This window comes from Amblyomma maculatum, chromosome 11 (genome assembly GCF_055883805.1).
Source record: "Amblyomma maculatum isolate TAMU_Amacu chromosome 11, ASM5588380v1, whole genome shotgun sequence".
Classification (NCBI taxonomy): Eukaryota; Metazoa; Arthropoda; class Arachnida; order Ixodida; family Ixodidae; genus Amblyomma; species Amblyomma maculatum.
In genome coordinates this window covers 48438743-48465647 of record NC_139354.1, presented here as the reverse complement: position 1 = coordinate 48465647, position 26905 = coordinate 48438743, and the positions used below count along the sequence as shown (strand labels likewise).

Genomic DNA, 26905 nt, shown 5'->3' with positions numbered 1-26905 from the left:
GAGGTCAGTGGTTGCAATGCGCCTAAGAATTCCTATTCGTGGACCAACGCAAACGGAATAATGCATAAGGTGCACTGAAAAAAATATTGTACAGTAACTGTCACAAAAAACTTACTTATAAAAGAACTGACTTTTAATGTTGAGAATCATCTGTTTTTCTTCACCTCATTTGGTCACGCCTGTTAAGTCAGTCTTTATAGTTTTAAGGGCATTGACAGAGTACTTGTCTGAGTAAAATACATCAGTTCAGTCGTTCAGTCGTGTCCGACTCTTCGTGGCCCTATTGACCATGTCACGCCACGCTTTCTGGTCTCTCACTATCTTCCTAACATCACATAACTTCATCTGCAGTGCCTCGAGGATGCCATCTAACCATCGCGTTCGCTGCCTACCCCTTCTCCGGCGACCCTCAACCTTTCCTAACATCAAATCTTTTTTCAGCGACTCCTCTCTTCTCATCAGCTGACCAAAGTAGCTGAGCTTTAACTTTAGAATTTGACATTCCAGTGAGCAGTCAGGGTTTATGGTCGACAATATTGACTGATTTGATCTTCTGGCAGTCCAAGGAACTCTCAAGAGTCTTCGCCAGCACCACAATTTAAACGCGTCAATTCTTCGGCGGTCAGCCTTTTTCACAGTCCAACTCTCGCATCCATACATCACAACTGGAAAGACCATAGCACGAGTTATACGGATCTTGGTTGGCAGACTAATGTCTCTGCTCTTTACTAGGCGGTCAAGGCTAACCATTGCTCTCTTTCCCAGAAGCAGGCGTCTCCTAATTTCATGGCTGCAGTCTCCTTCCGAGGTAATCTTGGAGCCCAAGAAGAGAAAATCTGTCACAGCTTCCACTTCTTGTCCCTTGATGCTCCAGGACTTGATAGGGCAAGACGCCATGATCTTTGTCTTTTTAATGTTCAGTTTCAGCCCAAACTTCTCACTCTCTTCTTGTACGCGCATCAGAAGTCTCTTGAGTTCCGCTTCACTTTCTGCCATTAAAGTGGTATCATCCGCATATCTAAGGTTGTTGATACGTTTTCCAGCAATCTTAACTCCAGCTGAAGACTCGTCCAGACCAGCCTTCCTCATGATGCACTCTGCATATAGGTTAAATAGGCAGGGCGACAGTATGAAGCCTTGCCTCACTACTTTCTCAATCGGAAACCAATCAGTAAGACCATGCCCAGTTCTGACTGTGGCCTCTTGCCCTTCATACAGGTTTCTGAGGAGACAGATGAGATGAATTGGAATTCCCATCTCTTGGAGAGCTGTGATCTGCTGTGATCTACGCAGTAAAACGCTTTCGCATAATCAATAAAGCAGAAGTAGATGGGTTTCTGGAACTCTCTTGCTTTTTGCATGATCCAGCGAAGGTTGGCAATTTGGTCTCTAGTTCCTCTGCCCTTGCGAATCCCAGCTTGCACGTCCGGAGGCTCCCGATCCACATACTGCTGCAGCCTACCTAGGAGGATTTTCAACGTCACCTTGCTAGCATGCGAAATAAGCGCGATCGTGCGGTAGTTGGAACAATCTTTGGCACTGCCTTTCTTTGGAATGGGGATGTAAACTGACCTCCTCCAATCCTGTGGCCACTGCAGGGTTGTCCAAATCTTCTGACATAATGTATGCAGAATGTTAACAGCGTCATGGTTGAGGTTTTGAAGCAACTCAGCTGGAATGCTATCAATTCCGCTAGCTTTGTTCTTAGCAAGGCTGGCTAAGGCCCATTCAACTTCACTCTTCAGGGTGCCCGGCTCGAGATCAGTGATCATAACCGTCTTATGTTGGGTTTGCACATTCGGGTCCTTCTTGTACAGTTCTTCTGTGTATTCCTGCCACCTCTTCTTTATCTCTGCGGCTTCAGTGAGGTCCTTGCCTCGTTTGTCTTTTATAACGCCCATCTTAGCACAGAAGCTTCCTTAGATATCTTTGATTGTCTTATATAGAGCTCTTGTGTTCCTTAATTGGCTGTTGTCCTCAACTGCTTGGCACTGTATGTTCAGGAAGGCATTCTTATCTCTCCTTGCTATTTTCTGAAAATCCGCATTGAGAACCTTGTATCTTTCTCTTTCCCCCATAACTTTTGCCATCTTCCTTTCCTCAGCTATTTGCAAAGCCTCTTCAGATAACCAGTTTGCTTTCTTGAATTTCTTTTGCTTTAGAACTACCTTAGTAGCAACTTCTTGTATTATATCACGAACATCAGTCCACATCTCATCGGGCTCTCGGTCTTCTAGATCTAATTCTTGAAATCGATTCCTCACTTCCACAGCATATTCTAATGGAACTTGATCCAGATTATACCTGAAAGGCCTTCTAGTTTTCTGCGTTTTCCTCAATCGAAGCTTAATCTTGGCAGCAAGAAGCTGATGATCGGTGCCACAATCGGCCCCAGGCCTTGTTTTTACTGCTTGTATAGCGCTTCTCCATCTCTGTCGGCAAATAATATAATCGATCTGATTCCTGTACAGACCGTCCGGTGAAGTCCATGTGTACAGGCGCCTCTTGTGCGGTTGAAAATGAGTATTCTCTATGGTCAGGTTGTTTTCTTGACAAAACTCTTCTAGCCTCTGCCCAGCTTCATTTGGCTCACCAAGACCGAACTTGCCTGTAATTCCGGATATTTCTTCACTCCCTACCTTAGCATTCCAGTCTCCTACGAGAAAAACGACGTCTGATGATGGGGTGCGGTCTAAAAGGCATTGTAGGTCCGCATAAAATCTCTCAACGTAAGTTTCTTCAGCAGTTGTGGTCGGTGCATAGACTTGGAAATACTGTTATGTTGAAAGGGTGACCTTGGATCCGAAGCGAAATCATTCGGTCGTTTTTGGGGTTGTACCCTAGCACTGCTTTGCCCATTCTTCTGTTTACTTGAGAGCGACCCCATTCCTTCTCTTGGATTCGTGCCCACAATAAAAAGTAATCGGCAAAAGTTTATATTGCGTGATGTGTACAACTAGAAAGCACGTCGCTTGTAAAGATTACAAGTAATAGTAGGAGTGGGACGCTTCCATCTGGTAGCAAAGGCGCTATATAGGCTGTGGTGTAGTCCTTGTTAATTTCGGCAAACTGAACACGACCAGAGAAGTAGCCAGTAAAGAAGACTAAGTTTAAGTGAACATAAAAGACAATTTTCAAGTTTTTGTTTGGATTGAGCTTACCGCCTCCAGCGAAAAGCAGTCGTAGTGGGCGGGATTCGGTCCCGCGTCCTTCGGCACAGTACTCGAATGCCCCAACAATTGCGGCACACCGGTGGGGCTCGAGTTTTTGTGTCAGGGTTAATGTGCGATGAGACCTAACGGTCTTTCGAAAAGTGTAAAACTTCACGTAAATATGTTTGGCTCGTTAACAGATGGCGCAAAAAGCTGAAAACTGTACACAGTGATTTGCGAATTCCGTATTGAAAATACGCCAATATTTAGTTTTCCTATTAGCTTATTTTGTCTGACCTGGTGTGCTCTGACATTTTGCATACGCTGCTGCTTATCGACATTGTTCCAAAATTTACGGCATGGTTTTGGGGATAGATTTGTGTATTCATTTTATTTTAGCTGATTTAGATTCCGTTGAAGTGGTGCTGATGGTAGAACCCTGTAGAGCATTACCGAAATTCTGCGACCGGTTTGATATATCTACGAAAAAATATGTTTGTGATGTTATCATGTGTTGGCACCATATTTTTTGCAATTTTAATAAAGGTTTAATGCCACCGGATTTTATTTCCGTTAGGAGTCCTGAATTTATGCTTATGCAATAGCCATGAGACATATTTCCGTTTTCTCTTGTGACAATGGGACAAAACAGCTTTCGTATTTGGTTGCAATACACAGGCTCCACATTAAGGCGCTTGATTAGCGTTTTCCACCAGATTATTTTACCACATTCGGAGCTGTTACAAATCTTTTTATAGGAAATCTGCAACTTAAAATGTCAAAGGCTGTAGCTGCTTTTATTTCAAGTCCTGAAAAATTATCTCCCATCATTATTTGCTACCAGTCCTTTGAGGTCGATAATGATTTTCCGCTTTATTTATTCGTCGAAAAACTCGCTTAGCCCGAATTGCGATTCCAGCTATCCGTGGGAACGTTTCCGCATTTTCTTAGTAGGTAGAGGGTCTTCCTGTCTTATGCTGAGAACAATGAGAGGCAGTCGCAGTCTTCAAACCAAAGTTGAGTGCCGCATTTAGAGAGGAACCTAGAGACGGTTCATGGAATTGGCCGTTATTTTGTTTTGATGCTGAGACGGGTCTGACACCGTGGTGCTCTGTCCTAAGTGACTTCGCACTCACGTGTGTACCTTAGCATTGACGACCCTGCACATCACTGTCAACGTAACATAACAAGACATGCTTAAGCCAGCGCCAGAGACCTGCAATTTTAATGTTCAAATCTTCTCAAAGCTTTATTGACGATTGGGATCCTCATTAGGTATGTGGTATTCTGTTTTGCTAGAGATACAATTCACCAGAACTTTGAAATAATTCCATGACCCTGCAAAAGAGTGGGCCAGAAGACATGCTACCCCCTTTTCACTACTTCATAGGGTTATTTGTGGTCGCGGTCATGTATAAGCATGTACGAATGCACAGGAACTTTGACTAACACACCAAAGTTGAAATACTATATAGAAGCAAGAGTAGCTACAGTGTTTATTTGCCTAAAGTTCTGAACAAACAAACGCTTATGGTAAGAATTCGATTAAAACACAATGAGTCAATGACGAATTTCATCATAAACCCATAAAAGCTTGGAAGCTCTTGGGCCAAAAACGAAATTGTCAGACAGGTATCGCAGAACAACCCACCGGCGATTTTCAGTGGTTTTAATAAACCACTGTTCTTTGAATTGGGCTCAGGATGATTCCAGAATGCTGCAAAAAAACACTCGTTCAAATCTGACGCGCTCAAAAAGTGTAACGCTGCTAATACGTGAACGAGGGAATCTGAAAATCTCATAATTCCACTTTTAATAACATCAGTCACAGTGGATTTTCTCCTTTAATGCCGAATGTCAAGTAGCACAAAATGTTAGAATAATCTTGCATTCATCTTTGCGCAAAAGCAGGCATAATAAACGTTTTCTTCCTAACACAATTCCGCTGCAAGCCTATTGTTTGTAAAGCGGCATCAATATGGGGGGTGATTTCAAATTGTACTCGTTGTAAGCCTCGCTTCAGTCCACCTACCCCAATTCATCCATCACTCTCTCTGCCACCATTGCCTCTTCACGATTGTTATTGGTTTGGCGAGAGATAATAAGAAAAAGCTCTAGGTAACGAGGAACGCACAGCATTAACTTGACAGTCAAATAATGAAGGAATCGTTCGAGAATTCAGTAAGTAGTGCAGTCAGTTTGGAGGAATACTCAGCACCCTAAAGAATAATGTGCTGCGTACGATTGGTATCTCACATAACATAACATGTAGAACGACATAACATGTCACACTTTAACAGTGACAGCTTATATACGGCAAAAAGTTTATGAAAAAAGTACGTAAACGTAACAGGTAACAAAAATTGATCACAGAACCGACAAAGCAGTACGCACGCGCCGGCAAGAAGAAATCAAAATTTAATTCCTTTTCTTTAAATTTTCTTCATCTCAACAGTTAGCAGATACCAGATAGGAAAATTCAGCGTCAAAACTAGTTACGGATGGGGCCCTGATGCACTCATTGCCTAGCTTCCTTATAGGATAGGCTTCTAAACTAAGACGGGCTGTCTGGTCTGAACTTCTGACTAGGATCTTCGTTCGATCTAACCCGGACACGCATCCTTTGCAGTCATCTACGTGAGCAACTAAATGTGCATATCTGTCATCAAGATTCCTGTGTTTTAGGGCGCGTTCTGATCGGCCATTGGCGTTGTTGTCATGCTCTTTTATTCGGATATCAGGTATCACCTTCCAGTAATAAACCAGTTGGTTGTGAGCGCTTTTGCTGTGCCGTTAATCTGCGTGTGGTTGTTCTTGTTCTCTAACTTTACGATGCTCACTCCAGCTTGGCGCTTTGAACTCCTATTGCGGGCGAAATGAATACGTGGTTCGCAGCGACATGGCTGCAGTCGCGAGGCCGTTGTTGAAACGAAATTGACAAGAACAACCGAGAACCAGTATAACACAGATTATGTGGGTGATGCAGATCGAGAGTGCATGTATTATGACGTGAAGCTATATATGAGTTGACATATGTGACGTTTTAGTATTCGCTACAATTTTCAATAGGGAGCTGAAATTGTGAAGCACAACACACTAAATAAAAGAAATTAATTTAATTGGCATATTTTATTATTTACAAATTCAGTTTAATAATTTAGTCGGATATGTAAGTCGAGAAGTAGCCAGATGTTTGCGTGCAAGCCCTTAAAAAGCACTTAGTATTTTCATGCTTTTACGGCATTGCCAAATTAATTTGTAATTATCGGGAAATTTACACGCCGGGAAACCCCATTTCAGCCTACACAATGAAAGCATTTTAATATTAAAGCAGAATTCAGGCGCCACTGAGAGGCGAGAAAGATGGTAGAAGGATTTGCTTAATGAATAGAAAACAGTCAGTATATAAAGCTTCAATTTCATCCTTTCATAGCTGCAGAGGTCACCGCATTGTTGCGTGCATGTTTCTCACAAAGCGACAATATAGTGCAAGTTAATTTGCGAGATGCTTCTTGGTATGCTCAAGATGAAGCACAGAGAATTTTCTTCTTTTACAATATTTCGAGGATTATTATTATTTACATTAATAATGTAGTCATACTTGGCTATCATAAGTGATATTTTGAGCGTCCCTACAAAGCTGACTAAAGTACTGAATACGTGACTATTTCTACTTTTCTTTTAACTATATTCGCTGGCATTATCAGTTGAACGACCAATAAAATAAAATATGGCTTTCTGGTGTTCAGGAAAATAACCATAATCTTTTGTTACAGCCTAGAAGTGAAAAGCGTATGTGGAAATATATGTTCTTGCGCATGAATTTTAATATGTAAGCATTTCGTAACATATACTGGCGATGAAAGTCCGGATATTGTTGGCAGGAAATTTTCCAACGTCATGGAGAGATTCAATCATCTCTTTTGCAGCGCCGGAAGAATAATTGCTCGAAGAAAAATGGCAGAAAATGCATGAATTCAATATTTTCTGCATGTTAAAATAGCTGTATTCCGGTTGGATTTATTGTACCCGCCTAAGAAATGTGAGGCATTTCTTTCTATGCGCGCATGCAGACCCATGACGTATGCGTTGCCTGCAATCTACACGAAATGTCAAAGTATTATATCAGCAGACTACCAACATATTTCGGGCTGTATCCACGTAAGAAACGCGAATTTCGGTTTCGTGCGCAAAAATCTCCGAGGTCTTCAAAAAACAGGTTCTTTTTATATCAAAACCTTATAAGTCATCACCTTTCTCACTACTTCAATCTCCACATGAAGACATCCCGATGCAATAGAGTTATTAGAAAATTATTTTCGAACTTTATTTTATTACGTTTGTAAATAAATCATCTTAGTAATTCGTGGCCACGCGTCGGTGAATATTGTTCATTCAAATTGTTTTTCTCAATTTCAAGAGTTCTTCAAAGCGTTCGCTGCAACTTTTGATATACATTTGAGGCTTTTAAAAGTACGAAGAGAGATATGTATTTAAGGGATTAAGCAGTAAGACTAAACAAAGGAATAATTTGTATAATAAACTCGGTTTTACCAAACATTTATTAGTGACTTTTCAATGCAGTTAGATTTAACGTTTATATTGAAACTTTCTGGCAGCAGCTTTAGAGGACTACGTTGCTTTACGGAACCTTTACAACGGGCAGGTTTCTTGAGATACCTATATCTGAAATTTTCAACACAGATGTTATATGTTCTTTTCGGAGGCCAATCTATAAAGAAAGAACTTACCCGATGGGATGAATTTAGCATTTATATGGCGTTATTCTCCAAAGAATGAGGAGCTTAAGGCAAGGCATTAGACTTAGTGCTTTTACTTAAATTATTGTTTGCGTGCGCGGAGCCTAATAGAACAGCATATCTTATAACCCATTCTACAAGTTACACCACGAAGAAGCAGCCCACGTTCCAGTCGGAGTGTTCAGTGATTTGTAGGTTTCGCAAATCAAGAAAGAAAACGCTGCTCTTTAAAAGCGACACCAGCGCCTCCGTCCTCTGTCCATTCCTTAAAGCGACGCCCTTAATGCAAAATCTATCACACTAGGAAGCAGCTTTGTGACAAAAACGACGGTGTCGCATGCGCAGTCGCAGGATTTTAGAATCAATATGTAAATGTGAACATCTGAAACAACCACACAACGAGAGCGGTGTTATCATAGTACGGAACAGAATAGTTTACAAATATTCCTTTCAGTAGAAACATACAAGCTAACTGCTCAAACTGGTAATTTTGGCATTTTAGTTAGCAAGCTTTCTTTGCAGACATTTGTTTACACAAACCCAACAGGTCGCATAATTCCTATTCACAGAAGAGTTTTGTTATAATGCTGCCTGCTATATTTGAAATAAGGAAAATAGAAATGTTACAACCGTATTTAACATAATATCTTGACCACTATCAATAAAAACAAAATATAAAAGTTCGCACAGCTGACTGAAAACGTTACACTTGGAGGACCAGCTTTAATAAATACGAATGCACCATTCAGAACAGGAAAATGTTCGACATGAAATAGGACTTTCGATGATTATTTTGTGTTTGAGAATTTATGGTACTGAACTCTGAGCATTATACATAAAACCACGTAGTGTATTTTATTTCCAGCCGTATATAAAAATACACCTGGTATTCTTGAGTGGCCCTCTAAAATAAGTGTCATAATCATCATTTACAGCTATTTCTGGCTACCAAGTTGCTGCCGAAAATATTTTCAGTTCAGTTCAGTCGTTCAGTCGTGTCCGACTCTTCGTGACCCTATTGACCATGTCCCGCCTCGCTTTCCGGTCTCTCACTATCTTCCTAACATCACATAACTTCATCTGCAGTGCCTCGAGGATGCCATCTAACCATCGCGTTCGCTGCCTACCCCTTCTCCGGCGACCCTCAACCTTTCTCAACATCAAATCTTTCTCCAGCGACTCCTCTCTTCTCATCAGATGACCAAAGTAGCTGAGCTTTAACTTTAGAATTTGACCCTCCAGTGAGCAGTCAGGGTTTATGGTCGACAATATTGACTGATTTGATCTTCTGGCAGTCCAAGGAGCTCTCAAGAGTCTTCGCCAGCACCACAATTCAAACGCGTCAATTCTTCGGCGGTCAGCCTTTTTAACAGTCCAACTCTCGCATCCATACATCACAACTGGAAAGACCATAGCACGAGTTATACGGATCTTGGTTGGCAGACTAATGTCTCTGCTCTTTACTAGGCGGTCAAGGCTGACCATTGCTCTCTTTACCAGAAGCAGGCGTCTCCTAATTTCATGGCTGCAGTCTCCTTCTGAGGTAATCTTGGAGCCCAAGAAAAGAAAATCTGTCACAGCTTCCACTTCCTGTCCCTTGATGCTCCAGGACTTGATAGGGCAAGACGCCATGATCTTCGTCTTTTTAATGTTCAGTTTAAGCCCAAACTTCTCACAACAAAAAATATTTACAAAAAATATTTTACAAACCTGCAATTTCTAATCGGTTGTTTCATTATCTATTTCCCAGCTATTAAAACACTTTTTCTTCCTTTCGGTTCTGTTGGCCATAAGCGAAAGAAGGAGTGTCTTGCGCCACATACTGTTTTCTAGATATGGACAGGCCGGAATTGCATCCTCAAGAGGATATTCAGCCATTGTCTGATCTCATTAGTCGCTTGGTTGATCTGCTGGGGTCTCTGACATTGTGCGAAAATGTCATAAAGCAGCTGAGCAAGAATGAATTTGCCCTGATATATCAAGGCAGCGTAAGGCGCGGTGCCTAAAAAAATTACCTACAAAACCAGCCGGTGAGCTGCAAACTGCAAGCTTTATACAGAGCCTACGTGTTCTCTCAGCAAAAAGTAGTGCAGAGCAGTTACTATGCAACTATTCCCTGCCATCAATAAACGAATAGTCACAGAAATTTCATAGATAATTACCTAAGATCAGTTTCAGAAAATTACATGTACTGCTACCTGCTTTATGTTGTTAGAGACAGACTTTCAATGCTGGCGTTCGCTACAAGTCGTGAGATTAAAGCTGTTTCAGTTTTTGAGTTCGCTCTAGTAATCATTTGTCACGCGCTAGAAAATGCTCGCAGGAGTACATGTCTGGAGGCCTTGTAATCTAGACTGGCGTTGAGGGCAATACAGTGTAGGGCGGTGGTGTTTCATCAAGGTAACATATTGTCACGCGCCTTCGTAGAACGTCGACGGAAGATGAAGAGGAGCGGTCTGGTAGATCGGTGAAGAAGAAGAAAGAGCAAGGGCAGAGGAACGTTTGTACGCTTCGCCGCAGTCCTCTTTGTACTGATCCCTGTAAATAAACCCCCCGTGCGTACAAAGCACGTAACATCTTGGTGGAGGTGCTGGGTAGCGACCACGGAGCGTTTCATCTACCAAAGAAGCCGTAGACTTGCTGGCCTACCACCGATGCCATCAGACGCGACTGAAGACGGCAGTACCGAGCAGCCAGGACCATCCACGGCGAACAACTGGCCCCATTATCGAGAGCCGCGTACTTTCTCCGGAAAACCTGAGGAGGACGTTAATGAGTGGCTGAAGCACTACGAAAGAGTGAGCAAATACAATCACTGGACCGCCGCTACTAAGCTGGCTAATGTAGTGTTCTTCCTTGCCGCCACTGCCATTGACTGGTTCGATAATCACGAGGATTCATTAAGTACATGGGCTATCCTTACAAGCGAAATCAAGAAACATTTTGGAGATGAACCTGCAAAGAAGAAGCGCGCTGAACAAACTTTGTTTCACCGGGCGCAAGTATCCGGAGAAACTTGTACTGCATATATCAAAGCCATCTTAAAGCTATGCAGACTCGTCAACCCCACTATGCTTGAAGAAGACAAAGTCGGTCACCTCCTGAAAGGAATAGCGGAAGACGTTTATAATTTTCTCATTAGCAAAGAGAACCTGAGCACCACCGCTGATGTTTTAAAGCATTGTAGAACATTTGAGGCTCTCAAGCTGCGACGAATTACACCTAAATTCGGAAGACTGGCCAATGTCACCTCTGTAGCCAGTGTTGAAGCCGGTCCTTCAGTTTCCGTGGCTGATATGATACGAGAGATTGTACGCGAGGAATTGTCAAGATCTAGGGACGCCATCTGTAGTGAAGAATATCTGCGACAGAGTTGTGCACCGCAGGCAAATGTTGCCGCCCTGTCCACTCCGTGGGTTCAACCTAGCGGCGCTTCGCATATCGACGATCAGTGCAGCTGTACTCAACGTTATGACCACCAGCCGATGGAAAAGAGGCCCGCCTACTCTGAAAATGTGGTTCGTCAGCAGCGAGAGCCTCGCTACAACCAACGTCGCGACTATGTTAGTGAGGACTCTTATGCTGATCGCTGGCGCCCTCAACCTGCGTGCTACAGGTGTGGCATTGCGGGACATATCACTAGATACTGCCGCCGTCGTTTTCCAACTGTCCAAGATTACCGCCCCACGCGAACATTCACGGACGGCTGCACAGCAAACAACAGCGATCCCCGACTATGCCTACTGGGGACTCACACCATTCGACATATTTGCGGAATTCATCTCCTGCATCTGATCGTAGTGTGACGCCGCCACCCCAGCGCCCGCGCAGGTCACCTTCCCCTCGACGTCGTTCTACCCCTCCGCCTCCGGGAAACTAGGGGGCGCGGCCGATGGAGGTGAGGCCGCCGGCGAGTCGATGACGTCCATACCTCTGCTCGTGTTTATGTTAAAGAACAAATTGGAAATGTTTGTTGATGGTGTGAAAACAATGGCTCTTGTGGACACTGGTGCTACAGTATCTGTTATGAGTTTGAGTTTTAAGAACCGTTTAGGTAGAAAAGTAATGTTCAGTGGTGACCGTGCAGTGTTATTCCTGGTGTCGGTGGTGAACCTTTAGTTCCTCTTGGTGTGTGTGCTTCGGATGTTGTTATTGGCGGCCTCAAGTTTAGAGTAGAATTTGCAGTACTGCCTCGGGCTACAGATGATGTGATTCTTGGGATTGATTTTCTGCAAGAGTGTGGTGCAACTTTAGACTGTGGTACGGGAGAGATTGCTTTGAATCCTTCACTACTTTCGGTTCTTGTGGATGACTGGACACCTGAATTTGGAGCATTTGCTGTGGAAGAAGACACAATTGTGCCAGCGTTATCTGCAGCATTCATGCGGATTTTCTCTATTCGGAACCAGTGCGAATCTTTTGAGGCTATAGTAGAACCTACAAGATTCACCTGCTCTAAGAAGAGTATCCTTGTGCCTCGTTGCGTCATTCCCGTGACTAAAGGCCGCACTGAGCTATGGACAGTGAACCACTCCGAAGGGCCAACTGTGTTGCCTCGGGGCCTAAAACTCGCCCGTTTCGAGGAAGTCATATCCGGTTACGTCGCGGCGTTAAACAGCTCTGTTACTGAGCAGCAGGTGCGACCAGGCATGGAGATCCAAGTTACGGCTATGATTAGTAAGTTTTTCTACAACTTAGCATCGTATTCTAGTGGAACTACTACTGAAACACGTGACAGTGTTCGACTTTGCCAAGGATGACTCAATGCCACTGCCTACCAATCGTATTCATCACACTATCAACACTGGGTCCGCCCCTCCAATGCGTCAGAAGCCCTATCGCGTCTAAGCATCTGAACGTAAGGTAATAGATGAGCAAGTTCAAGACATGCTAAAGCGCGGCATTAATCGAGAGTCCTGTAGTCCTTGGGCAGCTCCAGTTATCCTTGTTAAAAAGAAAGATGGCACATGGAGGGTTTGTGTTGTCTACCGCAGTTTAAATTCAGTCACGAAGAAAGATGTCTACCCGCTTCCACGTATAGATGACGCAATTGACTGTCTGCACTCAGCTTCATACTTTTCCTCTATTGACTTGAGATCCGGTTACTGGCAAATCCCCATGCACATTGCAGATAAAGAAAAAACCGCATTCGTAACACCAGACGGACTTTACGAATTTACCGTTATGCCTTTTGGATTATGTAATGCACCTGCCACATTCGCGCGGTTCATGGATACAATTCTACGTGGACTAAAGTGGCAAATTTGTTTATGTTATTTGGACGACGCAGTAATTTTTGGCAAAACATTTAGTGAGCACTACAGCCGTCCGGATATCCTACCTTATTGCATGGAACGAGCTGGTCTTGTACTGAATGCAAATAAATGTCATTTTGGCGATCGTGAAACAATTGTCCTCGGTCACTTAGTTGACAAAGAAGGTGTTCCACCAGATCCCAAGAAAATTGAAGCCGTCAAAAGTTTTGCCGTGCCCAAATCAGTAAAAGAGCTGCAGAGCTTTTTGGGGCTATGCTCGTACTTTCGACGCTTTATACCAAGGTTTGCAGACATCGCCTACCCACCTACGAGTCTACTGCATAAAGATACACCATTCAATTGGACCAGTGAATGTGACTCAGCTTTCCATCATCTGAAGTTTCTTTTGACCTCGGGCCCAATCCTCCGCCACTTCTGCCCATCAGCTCCAATTGAAGTACACACTGACGCAAGTGTTATCGGTATCGGCGCTGTAACTATACAACGCCATGGACGCGATCAGCACGTGATAGCGTATGTCAGCCGCTCGTTGAGTAAATGTGAAAGAAATTACACGGTTACAAAGCAAGAATGTCTAGCCGTTGTTTTCGCTGTACAGCGCTTTCGTTCCTATCTGTACGGGAATGCTTTCACTATTGGGACCGACCACCATTCCCTTTGCTGGCTCGTGAGTTTTCGTGACCCCTGTGGGCGGCTTGCTCGATGGGCTTTACGCCTACAAGAGTTTAATTTTACTGTGGTGCATAAAAGCGGCCATAAACACTCAGATGCTGACTGTCTTTCGCGTTTGCCGCTTCAAACGACTGATAATGACTCAGAAAATTTCGATGAATATTTGGCTTCTCCGATCTCCTTCTCCGATCTCCGAGTTTTCCGAACCGAGCAACGCAAAGACAAAACGTTAACTTCACTGTTTGATTCCGTCAACAATCCTATGAAGAACACAATTAGCATTCGCGAAGGAGGGCTTTACAAGAAAAATTGCACCTCTGGGGGAGCACATATGCTTCTTGTCGTTCCGGAAAGCCTACGTATCACAGTTCTAGAAATGACGCATGATGGCGCCACGTCTGGTCACCTGGGAGTGGCCCGAACATTCCACCGCACACAGCAGCGATTTTACTGGCCGAAGATGCGTTCAACGATCAAGCGATATGTAGCCAGCTGTGTGCAATGCCAGCGCTTTAAGCTGTCGACTTCAAGCCCACATGGAAAACTGCAGCCAGTCACACCTCCAACAGCCCCGTTTGAGCAAGTTGGCATTTACCTTCTTGGACCTTTCCCACGGTCCTCTAAAGGAAACTGATGGATTCTTATGTGCGTTGATTATTTAGCCCGCTACTGTGAGACAGCCGCGATACCATCCGCTACTGCATCTGAAGTATCAAATTTCTTACTTCGACTCGTCATTCTTCGGCACGGCCCTCCTGCAGTCATCATTAGTGACCGTGGACGACAATTCACAGCGGACATTGTCGAAGAACTTATTCGCCTCAGCGCCTGCGGTTTTCGCCACTCCACGCCATATCATCCCCAAACGAACGGTGTGGTAGAACGAACTAATAGGACGCTTACCACAATGTTGGCTATGTACGTCGCTGCAGACCATAAGGACTGGGATGGCGTTCTACCGTTCATTACGCATGCATATAACACAGCGCAACATGAGACAACAGGCTACAGTCCCTTCTACCTTCTCCAGGCTCGCACGCCTCGCTGTGCCCTCGACACCATACTGCCATTTTTCATTAATGACAAACCTTCTCTTGCTACCACACTCTGCAGAGCTGAAGAAGCCCGCCAGCTGGCCAGAGTTCGAAATTTATCTTCACAAGAACGTTCTGAGAACCGCTACGACGCCCGGCACCAACAAGTTTCCTATGCTCCTGGTTTCTATGTGTGGTTGTGGACACCTCTCCGTAAGCGTGGTCTTTGTCAAAAACTGCTGTCACACTACACCGGACCGTTTGTTGTGTTAGAACGCATCAATGACCTGAATTACGTCATAGCACGCATAACGGCGAATGGTCGACGGTCACGGCAGTCGCAGGTGGTGCATGTAGCCCGCCTCAAGCGATTTCATTCCAAAGGATCTCTGTAACTCGCCCGACGGGCTTCGTCTGCGAGGAGGGAAATGTCACGCGCCTTCGTAGAACGTCGACGGAAGATGAAGAGGAGCGGTCTGGTAGATCGGTGAAGAAGAAGAAAGAGCAAGGGCGGAGGAACGTTTGTACGCTTCGCCGCACTCCTGTTTGTACCGATCCCTGTAAATAAACCCCCCGTGCGCACAAAGCACGTAACAATATGTTGCTCTCGTTCAAATTTTTATAGGTCATTCATCCAGTTGGCAGAGTTATCTGTCCCATGTGCGAGGTGAGGCGGCATCATTGAATATGGACCATCTAGACACACGTGAACAGCTTTAGTTCTTTGTAGCAAGCTGCCAATCAATAACATGAAAAGAGTCATTTTATCAATGGAAGTGCTAGGTGTTTCGATTTCTGCTGGGTCCTTGTTACAGGCTATCAGCATGGGGTTATAAATAACCAAACGTTCAAACAGCGAAGCAACAGAAGTTTTTAATTGTAAGCTCCTACGTACTCTCTATCCACATCTTTAATGATTGTCAAAAAGCAGAATATGTGCTAAGTCCTTTTCACCCGAAGGTGTTGAGGTAGAAGCGACCATAAATGACCACGCCATCTTTCACAAGGGCTTTTTTGAGATTTTAAATCCAATGCATTAAGCCAGTGAATGCTTGGAATTGAAGATTATTGGCATTGGTGATCCAGTTTTCGTAATCACTCGGTCGCTGAACAGGCCAAGGATTGCTCGAAGTCAAGCATCTATTCTAAAGTATGATGCTTGGCGTCGTCGTATAGCATGCGACTACTGACAGCAACTGTAGCAAATTTTGCATGTCTTCAAAAGCTGTTTATTTCCAGTATAGTACGAAAATGCTTTGTCATCTCTGCTAAAGCCATCAGAGGAGTGTTCAATATCGCAAGTGTCAGATTAAAGGTGGTTTTTGGAGGAAAACGCCAAAAGCCTTCACACCTTTTTCTGTCAGCTTGAGATGGTATACTCACTGCTCAATGAATTTTACAGACTGAGGCCGGATTCTCTCGGAGCTAAAGGCGTTCCGATACCTATACATGAATTGAATTTTGTAATTTAATTAAAGATCATCCTAACGCATGGCTTCTAGAATACTATGAGCTACTGCATCGGTACCGCAAATATTTTCACAAGAATCAATACACTGTTGACATATACTAAACCAATTTGAATTTAAAACTGGCAAACACGGTATCTGTCTTGTCCTGCAACATTGACAGCGCAGAGTAGGACAAGTAGGAAGACGCACATTTGTTGAGGCCGTCCGTACGTACACAAGCTTTTTCTTGGAACCTTGTATGAACAGTTATATATACAAGCTTCTATAAACCACCCGTCACAAACACAGACTATAGGAACGTTGGTTATGCGCTATATAAGCATATTTTTTATTGCCTAGATTATCTCTGGATTTCTATTGGCGACACAATAATGCAGCTGATATACGGGCACATATCGATTCTGGTTATTTCCTGGATAATGGTGAACCAGTTCCTTAAACTAAATGTATACGGAATTTTAACTGCCCCTTTTTCTAGCAAAAGCTACACTAGATTACCAGCCGAGCATTTCGGTGTCGAGCGGCTCTGGAATGTGTGAAATGCACCTCGTAGAGGAGGAGTAGGTACGAGGGCGCGACATCAGAGCTTCGCTGCCTGTTGCGACCGTCGCTGCTTTGCGGAACGGCTCCGTGCGGTTATGCGTGTGCGGGGTAACCAAAGAGGAGCAGCTAGCGGACCATCGCTGCAAGGGCCGCACGCCCACGCCACTGCTGGAGCCACGCTTGACGTCACGCGGATGCCACGCGCTAGCTAAGCGCATAACTGCGCATGCGCAACTGTATGTACAAACCGGGCCACACACTGCGGCCGCAGCAGAGTCGTTCTGCATGGAGGCTGCGAGTCGGGCCGCAGCTAAGCGAAAGTACCTGTAGAAGGTATAAAATGAGAACTTGAAATGGTGGAATTTATTCCAAAGAACGATGGCTTCTGAACTGCCTCTCGCGCGGCTGGGATCCCATTGTCTTCGTCGCGACGCAGAGCACTATAGCAGAGGTCGCACTAGCCAGGTGCATGACGACGCATCCCCAAAATGGCACCACGGTTATATTAGTTTTCTTTTACAATTAAAAAAGCCTTTATTGGCTCATTGCATCCACTGGCAAAACCGGTACCATTACAGCTTTCAATCTTCTAGATTCAGCCATGCCGGGTTCTCCCTCCCGTTAAGGCGCGACTCAGGTCTCCGCAGGAGAATTATGACTGATACTGCTCCTTTCCTTTTGCTATAAACTAATTAATAAGACCTTGAAAGGTCATCCGCGTCGAATCCACTTCAGGCGCTTGCACACGTTCTGGAGGCTTTACCCTCCCTTCACATTAGTTATGTAAAGAACCTGTAAAACTTTTGAGCACGCAACCGTCAGATATTTGGGGTTAGTACAGAGGTATCAGTTCGACAGAAATAAATCGAACTAAAATTAAAGTTTTTGAAATAAAATACATAATTAAGTTTCAGTGCATTTCATTGATCGAAGTTAAATATTAGATTGAAAATGAATCCTTAAGAGGAAGATTAAAAATATACCTTCTTCACCAAGAAGGTTTTAGAGTCCATATATTTTCAGCTGTGACGTTCGCTCTTTTTTTGTATATGAGATTTGGACAAAGGGATCATTAATCGCGGCTTAAGTAGCCAAGTTTTGCTCACTGTTTCTGTAAACAATATCCCATACATCATAATCAAGTCTAAACAAAAGTAATGGTCATGAGGACATCGCTATTACATGTGATCTAAATAACTATAAACTATGCAGAACGACGGTGTTCGTTCTATTTCAAATGTAAAAATTGATTTCTTTGAAAATACAATATGCAAAGAAAGCATACGAAAACTTCATTCGTAAAGGCTGTGTGCGCATTTCATTTTTACAAGCAGCCGGCTATTGATGATGGTTGCAAATAAAGACCATGTAATAGTGGCTTTTATAATGGTGCAAACAAAACATATCAGCACACGAAATAAATCTTACGTCGATATCTGGAGTTTGAAATTATGTGCGCATGACATAATATGACCTATGGCAATACGAGCAGTGAAAATAAAATTTGCGCGATGTTTCAATTTCAAGCAGTTGCACTCATACTTTGTTCATAAATGATTAAAGTTTCTTCGTAGCTGTCATCTTAAATATTTATATTGAAGACTACAAACAATACATTGCATTGTATTCCTCTTCAATGTTGAAACCATAAATCCTGACGACAAAATCTTTTCGAGATGAGGGAATTGAAAATTGCGAACTTCTTCAGCCATTTCCACCCGGTGCCAAGCCACTGGGAAAATAGGATAATCTTTGTAACACACTGTTCGTAAAGCGCAAGCACGTTCGCACCGCTGCCTTAAACAAGCAGTATATATCTTTGACGGTTGATGCTATTGTATATGCGGATGTGGTTGAAGTCTGCCTGTCTGTATGAAGTCGTTCGTATGAGCTGTCAACTAGGGTGGGAAGTTTTAGATGAAATAGGACACAAGAGGCAACCTCGGCGCGAAGTTACATGCGGTATGTGCATGCATTCGTGCATGTAGGTACGGCCAAGTTAATGTCTCGCTTTATAAAATGTCTCTGCGGGCTTCCCATGCTTGAAAAAATGCCGAGTATGGTTGACTGGAAACAGTAATTTAAGTGACAACTGAAGCCCTATTGCACTTATTACATGTTTCGTTTTACATACTAAATTACCAGCAGATCAATCAAGGGGAAATGAGGGTTCTCGTTATAATACATGAAGGAAAGCAGCCAACAGTCGGCGAGGCCAAGGAAAGCGTTGGGGATGGTACTTTATCTCTTTTTTTTTAAATGTTTACATGGATAATCACAGAAATTAGTAATGCAATCTGTTAAGGGGAAAGATAATTAGACACAAAGTAGAAGAAAAAACAACGTGCCGATGGTGGGATCCGAACCCACGACCTCCGAATTACGCGTCCGGTGCTCTTCCAACTGAGCTACATCGGCCGCTGTCCCCCCTGCTACTTTCTTGGGTATTTATGTTGTCTGTATACGAACCTTGAGAGTGTTCACCAGCGCCACCCTTAGCCATAGCGGCGGACGTGGGACGTCCTTTGTTACCGCCTGCGTCACGTAGAACGTGATCAAGAGCGAGGGCGAAAGCTGTGCTAGAACCCTCTGACGCTACCTATGGCTTCAAGACTGCCAGAACCGAGACCCCCGTAAGCTACAAGCAGATCAATCAAGGGGAAATGAGGGTGCTCGTATAATACATGAAGGAAAGAAGCCAACAGTCGGCGAGGCCAAGGAAAGCGTTGGTGATGGTACTTTATGTCTTTTTTTTTTAAATGTTTACTTGGATAATCACAGAAATTAGTAATGTAATCTGTTAAGGGGAAAGATAATTAGACACAAAGTAGAAGAAAAAACAACGTGCCGATGGTGGGATCCGAACCCACGCCCTCCGAATAACGCGTCCGGTGCTCTTCCAACTGAGCTACATCGGCCGCTGTGCCCCCTGCTACTTTCTTGGGTATTTATGTTGTCTAAATACGAACCTTGAGAGTGTTCACCAGCGCCACCCTTAGCCATAGCGGCGGACGTGGGACGTCCTTTGTTACCGCCTGCGTCACGTAGAACGTGATCAAGAGCGAGGGCGAAAGCTGTGCTAGAACCCTCTTACGCTACCTATTTCTTCAAGACTGCCAGAACCGAGACTCCCGTAAGCTACAAGCAGATCAATCAAGGGGAAATGAGGGTGCTCGTTATAATACATGAAGGAAAGAAGCCAACAGTCGGCGAGGCCAAGGAAAGCGTTGGGGATGGTACTTTATGTCTTTTTTTTTAAATATTTACTTGGATAATCACAGAGATTAGTAATGTTATCTGTTTAGGGGAAATATAGTTAAACACAAAGTAGAAGAAAAAACAACGTGCCGATGGTGGGAACCGAACCCACGACCTCCGAATAACGCGTCCGGTGCTCTTCCAACTGAGCTACATCGGCCGCTGTCCCCCCTGCAACTTTTTTGGGTATTTATGTTGTCTGCATGCGAACCTTGAGAGTGTTCACCAGCGCCACCCTCAGCCATAGCGGCGGACGTGGGACGTCCTTTGTTACCGTCAGCGACACGTAGAACGTGATTAAGAGCGAGGGCGCACGCTGTGCTAGAACCCTCTTACGCTACCTATGGCTTCAAGACTGCCAGAACCGAGACCCCCGTAAGCTACAAGGAGATCAATTAAGAGGAAATGAGGGTGCTCGTTATAATACATGAAGGAAAGAAGCCAACAGTCGGCGAGGCCAAGTGTTGGGGATGGTGCTTTATGTCTTTTTTTTAATGTTTACTTTGATAATCACAGAGATTAGTAATGTAATCTGTTTAGGGGAAATATAATTAAACACAAAGTAGAAGAAAAAACAACGTGCCTATGGTGGGAACCGAACCAACGACCTCCGAATAACGCGTCCGGTGCTCTTTCAACTGAGCTACATCGGCCGCTGTCCCCTCTGCTACTTTCTTGGGTATTTATGTTGCCTGTATACGAACCTTGAGAGTGTTCACGAGCGCCACCCTCAGCCCAGGCGGCGGACGTGGAACGTCCTTTGTTACCGCCGGCGTCACGTAGAACGTGATCAAGAGCGAGGGCGAAAGCTGTGCTAGAACCCTCATACGCTACCTATGGCTTCAAGACTGCCAGAACCGAGACCCCCGTAAACTGCAAGCAGATCAATTAAGGGGAAATGAGGGTGCTCGTTATAATACATGAAGGAAAGAAGCCAACAGTCGGCGAGCCAAGGAAAGCGTTGGGGATGGTACTTTATGTCTTTTTTTTTAAAGACATAAAGTCCCCTAAACAGATTACATTACTAATCTCTGTGATTATCCAAGTAAACACTAAAAAAAAGACATAAAGTACCATCCCCAACGCTTTCCTTGGCCTCGCCGACTGTTGGCTTCTCTCCTTCATGTATTATAACGAGCATCCTCAGTTCCCCTTAATTGATCACCCAGTTTATGTTTATTATGTCTGCATTTTGCAATGACATCGCAAATAATACAGACGCACTGTATCTCGATTAGCATCAGCATTGTCTGCACTACTAAGCATGACCACATTTTATTCCTTAGATGCTTAGCATGGAATAACTCATTACACTGGTGTAGGTTACAAACAAAAGTACTCTTGTTTTATGGTGTGAGTCCGGTTTTTCCTGCACATCGAAAATTATAATGCTCTATTTTGTTCGCATTAATATCTTAACAATCACTCGGTGTAGGAAGCTGGTATCAGGTTTAGGATTATTAGACATATTTTCTTAAAGGAGATAAGGACTAGCTGCGTTGGTTATCGATTTCCCATTATATAAAATATTGTTACACATATGCCTACGTCCCTGAACTTTCTTCGAAGAGGACGACGTTCACTAAAAGGAAGACAGAAGACCAAGCTGTTGCAACGGTGGTTGGTGCAAAGAAGGTTGGCGCTTGCCTGAACATACACGAAAGTAATCGACTATAGTGTCTATTGTGTTACTCGGGCTAACCGTCTTGCCACGTATCACCTTATAGAATATGAGTAACGATCCTCTTGCCACAGATTAGCCCATTTATGCTACCAAAAGCTAGATTTGCGCAGTGGCTGGCACCTACCTGGAATCACAACGTCAACAACAGCCACTATGAGCTCCGAGGCAAAGCCTACCACCGCAGAAACTTCGGCTCAGCCGATCGTACTCACAAAAATGTGGCAACCTTCTATTTCCAAGGGCTAATACAAGCCAGGAGTTGCCTATTGGCTGGATGAATATGATTGCTGCAGCAGGAACAAGCACACCAACACGACCATTATGGCGGCTAACATTATTTTCCTTTTGGCAGGAACAACTCGCACGTGGTTCAAGGATCCCGATCAGGAGCTTTTTACTTGGGCCATGTGTAAGCAAAAGCTTCAAGACCTGCTCGGGAAGCCAATTGGGCATGCTCTCGCAACAAAAACAGAACTGCCTTCTCGTGCCCAATTCCCCACGCAGTCATACCTTGCCTACATTAAATACGTGCTCTAGTTTTGCTGCAAGGGGAAGAGTTATATGCCGGGAAGTGACGAAGAAAGGCATATCCTGAAGGGTATCGCTTATGATTACTTTGAGCATCTTCCGAAAATGGTATCTACATCATCCTGCTATCATCTCCCCATTTGCTACATCCTTCACATCAAACGAACATGGCTCGGATCGTTTGAAGAGACTTCTAGGCCTTAACTCCGGCCCTACTCACGTCTCCACTGGCCCAAACCGTGGCCATGATCAGGCTGTGTTCACCGGGAACTTTTCATTGCTTCGTCGCAGGTCGTCCCCATCATACGCAGGCACGTATTCGGGGAAACTAGCGAGTTCGGCGTCCAGTTGTGACGTTATTCCCAGACGTAACCTGATTGATGTACTGATGAACGACGTCTCAGACTTAGCCCTTATTGACGTTTGTGCCCACATTTCTGTTCTCATTTCCTCACTCCGCCGACGCCTCAAGAAAGTCTCCCCATCCACTGCCTCATCTACCATTCGTGTTGCTGATGGCAATACAGCTACTGTGATTGGTAGCTTTACTGAGAGAAATAGCATTACGAACCGCCACATTCCTCTGTTATTCACGGCCCTCATCAATTGCCCTAAAGATGTTAATTAGGCCTCGAGTGTTTAACTGAACAGTCAGCTCTTATAGACTGTTCTTCTGGACTGCTTCATATAGGCCTGACGCTTTATCCTGGCGAACAATCTCCTGAAACTTCAATGATCCGTTTCTGATCCATCACATTTACTCGCCTGCCACCAGAAGCCGCTGTATGTGTTCATGTAACCTTCGCCCTCCGTACCTCATGAAAACTACGCTGTTTGCCCCATAACCTACGTGGCACTGCAGAGTAGAATCGCTCTTCAAAATATCGTTTACGTAGCGTATAACCGCACTGATATTGCAGTCCTGAACTTAGGTTTTGTACAAGTTCTTCCCGGGGGAATTTCTCATGCCCAATCGACCCCATCGCCTGATTGTCATATGTCTAGTCTTTTAACAAACCCTTTTGCTGAAGTGCTGAAATGCGCTGCACCATTCCCACATTTGGAGGCCTGTGGATCAAGAACGGTCGCTCATGATTTGAGTCCTGATCATACTAAAGCACTTACCAGCCTTCTGACTTCGCAAAGTCATATTTCCTATTTTGATGCCCACCGATGGTTCAAACGCCCCTCATTACACATCGCATTGATACCAGAGACGCAAGGCCAGATCACAGACGACCTTACCTTGTCGCTACTGCTGAACGTCGCGTGATGCAAGATGAAGCAGACAAGATGTTAGAACAAACAGTATAGAGTCTTCGAGCAGCCTCTTGCGTCACTTGTCGTGCTTGTTAAAAAGGAGAATACCTTGAAGTTCTGTGTTGATTACAGGCAAATCAATAAAATTACAAAGACGGGTGTTTACTCGCTTTCCAGGATAAATGTTGCCGTCGACTACTAGGAGGGTTCCAACTATTTCTATTCAATTTATCCTCGTTCTGGTTATTGGTAGACCGTCGGCGACGAACACGACCGAAAGAAGAGAGCCTTCTTCACTTCCGATGGCCTGTGCCAATTTAGAGAATTGCATGTTGACCTTTGTAATGCACCCCTTCTGGATCACTGCCTTGTCGTAGCGGAGGAGCTTGCCAAAGTCGATGAAGTCGTGAGCTCTGCTGTGTAGGATCACCCAAGATAGACAGGTTATGGCAGAGAGTTCTCACAAAATGTGATTCACTGCAGAAGGTAATGGCAACCCACTCCAGTATTTCCAGCCAAGAAAACTCTATGGCCAGTCACAATAGCATTAATGATATGGCGCCAGAAGATGATTCCCCAGGGTGGAAGGCGTCCCACATGTTACAGGAGATGAACAAAGGGCGATTCCTAGCAGCTCCAGGACCAATGAAGCGGCTGGGCTAAATGCCAAAACGACGCTCAGTTGTGGATGTGTCGAGAAGGAACCGAAAAGTCCGATGTTGCAAGGGGATATATCACATAGCAACATAGAATGTAAGATCTGGACGCAAGGTAAAGTGGATGTCGTCAAACGAGAAATGGACAGACTGAACATTGATAACTTGGGTATCAGAGAGGCCAAGTGGACCGGAATGGAAGAATTTAATTCCGGCGACTATTATATCTTTTATTGTGTCCAAGAATCCAGGAGAAGGAATGGGGTCGCTCTCATAGTAAACAGAAGAAGGGGCTAGGGTCCAACCACAAAAACAACCGAATGATTTCACTCAGGATCCGAGGTCACCTTTTCAACATAACAGTTATCCAAATCTATGCACCAACCACTACTGCTGGAGAAGATGATGTTGAGAAATTTCATGCTGACCTGCAATGTTTTTAGACCGCACTCAATCATCAGGCGTCCTTTTTCTCATAGGAGACCGGAATGCTAAGGTGGAGAGTGAAGAAATATCCCGAATGACAGGCAATTTCGGTCTTGGTGAGCCAAATGAAACTGGGAAGAGGCTAGTAGAGTTTTGTTAAGAAAACAACCTGACCATAGCGAATACTTATTTTTAGCTGCACAAGAGGCGCCTGTACACATGGAGTTCACCGGACGGTCTGTACAGGAATCAGATCAATTATATTATTTGCCGGCACAGGTAGAGAAGCGCTATACAAGCAGTAAAAACAAGGCCTGGGCCGATTGTGGCACCGATCATCAGCTTCTTGTTGCCAAATGTAAGCTTCGATTGAAGAAAATGCAGAAAACTAGAAGGCCTTTCAGGCATGATCTGGATCAAATTCCATCAGAATATGCTGTGGAAGTGTGAAATCCATTTCAAGAATTAGATCTAGAAGACAGAGTGCCTGAAGAGATGTGGACTGATGTTCGTGATATAATAAAAAAAGTTGATACTAAGGTAGTTCTAAAGCAAAAGAAATGCAAGAAAGGAAACTGGTTATCTAAGGAGGCTTTGCAAATAGCTGAGGAAAAGAGGATGGTGAAAGTGATAGGGGAAAAAGAAAGATAAAAGGTTCTCAATGCGGATTTTCAGAAAATAGCAAGGAGAGATAAGAATGCCTTTCTGAACATACAGTGTCAAGCAGTTGAGGCCAACAGAAATTATGTAACGCAAGAGCTCTGTATAAGACAATCAAAGATATCAAAGGAAGCTTCTGTGCTAAGATGGGCATGATAAAGGACAAAAACGGCAAGGACCTCACTGAAGCCTCAGAAATAAAGAAGTGGGGGCAGGAATACAAAGAAGAACTGTACGAGAAGGACCTGGATGTGCAAACCCAACATAAGACGGTTCTGATTACTGATCTCGAGCCGGGCATCCTGAAGAGTGAAGTTAAATTGGTCTTAGCCAGCCTTGCCAAGAACAAAGCTAGTGTAATTGATGGCATTTCATCTGAGTTGCTTCAAACCCTCAACCATGACGCTGTTAACATTCTGTATACATTATGGCAGATGATTTGGACAACCCTGCAGTGGCCACAGGATTGGAGAAGGTCAGTTTACATCCCCATTCCAAAGAAAGGCAGTGCCAAAGATTGCTCCAACTACCACATGATCGCGCTTATTTCGCATGCTAGCAAGGTGATGAGGAAAATTCTCCAAGGTAGGCTGCAGCAGTATGTGCATTGGGAGCTTTCGGACGTGCAAGCTGGGTTTAGCAAGGGCAGTTGAACTAGAGACCAGATTGCCAACCTTCGCTGGATTGTGGAAAAAGCGAGAGAGTTCCAGAAAGCAATCTACTTCTGCTTTATTGATTATGCGCTAGCGTTTTACTCCGTCGATCACAGCAGATTGTGGCAAGCTCTCTAAAGGATGGGAGTTCTAATTCACCTCATCTGTCTCCTCAGGAATCTGTATGAGGGGCAAGAGGTCACAGTCAGAACTGGGCATGGTCTTACGTATTGGTTTCCCATTCAGAATGTAGTGAGACACGGCTGCATACTCCAGCCCTGCCTATTTAACCTATATGCTCAGTGCATCATGAGGAAGGCCGGTTTGGACGAGCCTTCAGCTGGAGTAAAGTTCTCTGGAAAACGTATCGACAACCTTAGACATGCGGATGATACCACTTTAATGGCAGAAAGTGAAGCGGAACTCAAGAGACTTCTGATGCGCGTACAAGAAGAGAGTGAGAAGTTTGGGCTTAAACTGAACATTAAAAAGACGAAGATCATGGCGTCTTGCCCTATCAAGTCCTGGAGCATCAAGGTACAAGAAGTGGAAGCTGTGACAGATTTTCTTTTGCGCTCCAAGATTACTCCAGAAGGAGACGGCAGCCATGAATTTAGGAGACGCCTGTTTCTGGAAAAGAGAGCCATGGTTAGTCTTGAGCGCCTAGTAAAGAGCAGGGGCATTAGTCTGCAAACGAAGATCCGTATAACTCGTGCCATGGTCCTTCCAGTTGTTATGTATGGATGCGAGAGTTGGACTGTGAAGAAGGCTGACCACCGAAGAATTGACGCGTTTGAATTGTGGTGTGGCGGAGGCTCTTGCGAGATCCTTGGACTGCCAGAAGATCAAATCAGTCGATATTGTCGACCAT

General features: G+C 44.3%; 1 protein-coding gene and 1 non-coding gene across 2 annotated transcripts in view; both read right to left on the bottom strand.

The window, feature by feature from the left end:
- The window catches only part of LOC146173767 (uncharacterized), a 180846-nt gene that overhangs the window by 49249 nt on the left and 104692 nt on the right, over positions 1-26905 (bottom strand). The gene's annotated exons all lie outside the window — the stretch shown is intronic.
- On the bottom strand, positions 19255-19327 carry TRNAT-CGU (transfer RNA threonine (anticodon CGU)). The gene has a single exon. It is a non-coding gene; the product is annotated as a tRNA-Thr (tRNA).